Source organism: Mustela nigripes, chromosome 1 (assembly GCF_022355385.1).
Source record: "Mustela nigripes isolate SB6536 chromosome 1, MUSNIG.SB6536, whole genome shotgun sequence".
Lineage (NCBI taxonomy): Eukaryota > Metazoa > Chordata > Mammalia > Carnivora > Mustelidae > Mustela > Mustela nigripes.
Window position 1 is genome coordinate 193,249,875 of NC_081557.1, and position 2,536 is coordinate 193,252,410.

Genomic DNA, 2,536 nt, shown 5'->3' on the forward strand with positions numbered 1-2,536 from the left:
TTGGAGAAATGATTAAATTTTAGAGACTCAAAAGAGAATAATTTAATAAAACAAAATACATTTTTAAAATATAATAAAATACACATTGACAAGCATGCAGTGACAAACAGAAATAAAAATAAAAATAAAAATAAAATAAAATAAAAAATAGACAAAATGATGATCAGAAGATATGTGATGGAGATAAAAGACAGACCAAGGAGATCAGCATTGATATAATTAAAACGTATGCAGAATATGATAAATAAATGAAACAGAACTAATCAATTAAGACTATAATCCAAGAAAACTTCCCCCAGATAAAAAAGAGAAACTGAATCTATATATTGACACTAACCATATGCAGCTAGGTGAACTGATTCATAGTTATCAATTTCTAGGCATACCCAAGTAAATTAATAGAGTTTAATATTAAAAGGAAAAAAATTCTCTGTGAACTTTCCATCCAAACTCACCTACCAGAAAGAATTTGGATGTAACCCTAACCCTTAAAACCAATAACGAAAGAATGGTAAGGTGAGCAACATTTTCAAGAAGCTCGAGAAAAGAAAAAGCAAGTCAGGCATTTATATCAAGGCCATAGAAAAAACTGTTTAAACATGAAAAAAAAAAAAAGAGGTTTTCCTGATGAATATAGAAGAGACAGCCTACTGCCACAAAGGAATTATTAGAAAGATGTGGTAAAAGAATGATTGGTGAGCTATAGATATATTTAAACATAAATCTAAGACTCAAAGTAAGAAGATAACAGACAAAATGTTATATTAAATGTTACATATTCTATATATTAATGTTACGTGTTCTAACAAAATGAAAAAAAGATTAGAGAAGAGAGGACAGCACAGGAGGAAAAATAAAATAATTTCATATACTAGTTGAACCTCATAGTTGAAAAAAAAATTAAAGCTCCCCAAACCAGTAAAGACCTCGGAGTGGGGGGTTGGATTAGTGTACTTGTGTACTTAGTATAAAAGGCACAAAATGAGGGAAAACAGGATGATTAAGGAAGTCTTTAAAAAAAAGGGGGGGGGCAAATGTATATTAGAAAGTAAAAGGTAAAATTTATGATAAAGAGTTACATGGCTCTGCTCTATAAGCCCCTGGAAATGAGCATTGGAAATCCCTTTTACAAAGATGGCGCAGAAAGCTAAGAAGGAAGCCTCTGCCCCTCCCAAAGCCGAAGCCAAAGCAAAGGCTTTGAAAGCCAAGAAAGCTGTGCTGAAAGGCGTCCACAGTCACACACACACACACACACACACACACACACAGAAGATCCACACATCACCTACGTTCCCATGACCCAAGACTCTGCCTCTCCGAAGGCAACCCAAATACCCTCGAAAGAGCCCCCCAGGAGAAACAAGCTTGACCACTATGCCATCATCAAGTTCCCCCGGACTACTGAGTCAGCCATGAAGAAAATAGAAGACAACAACACACTTGTGTTCATTGTGGATGTCAAGGCCAACAAGCACCAGATCAAACAGGCTGTGAAGAAGCTCTATGACATTGATGTAGCCAAGGTCAACACCTTAATCAGGCCTGATGGAGAGAAGAAGGCATACGTTTGGCTGGCCCCTGACTATGATGCTTTGGATGTTGCCAAAAAAATTGGGATCATCTAAACTGAGTCCAGCTGGCTAAATCTAAATACAGTTTTTTCATGATAAAAAAAAAAAAAAAGAGTTGCATGTAACGGGGCACCTGAGTGGCTCAGTGGGTTAAAGCCTTTGCCTTTTGCTAGGGTCCTGAACTCAGGGTCCGGGATTGAGCCCTGCATTTGGCTCTCTGCTCAGCAGGGAGCATGCTTCCCTGCCTACTTGTGATCTCTGTCTGTCAAATAAAAATTAAAAATAAACTCTTAAAAAAAAAAAAAGAGCTGCATGTAACAAATACAGAAACTAAAAGAGGAAAGGCTTCAACTTCAAATGAATACAAAGTGATTTTGAATATTTGTATTTCCAATAATACAAAAAGTACCCAGATAAAGCAGAGACTATAAGAAATGGAAGGAGAAAAGGCTAAAATACACAGATATTAGGAGCCTTTAACATATTATTGATTCGAAGACCAGTTAAGTAGGCAAAAAATAAGTAAAAATATTACAACTCAAATACAATGGATACATCACCATCTTTTCAAGGCAGTAATAGAAAATGTACTTCTGAAGCTCACATGGAACATTCTAGAAAATTGAACATGTATTGATTAAAAAAAAAAAAAAAGAAAAGACTTCAAGTTCTAAAATGTAGATAGGCTCAAATAGTATTTTCTGGTCACAGTCCAAAAAACTAGAAGTTAAATTTACATCAAAAGAACAAAATGTCATTCTACATGGGGATTGAAAAATTCTGAGAGAGAAATTGGTGAAAGAGAAAAACAAACCCAACTAACAGTGTTTATGTTAAAATTAATTATTAAAACACTTGGTATCAAAATCCATAAGTTAAAACTGAAGCAGTGAGTAGCAGAAAATCCATACCATTGTGTTATCTGTATAAACACATATCAATAAAAACAAGACAAAGAAAATAAA

General features: G+C 34.5%; 1 pseudogene; it reads left to right on the top strand.

The window, feature by feature from the left end:
• The first annotated feature begins 1,134 nt into the window (after positions 1–1,134).
• Positions 1,135–1,640, top strand: LOC132014585 (large ribosomal subunit protein uL23-like; annotated as a pseudogene).
• Positions 1,641–2,536: the final 896 nt, after the last annotated feature.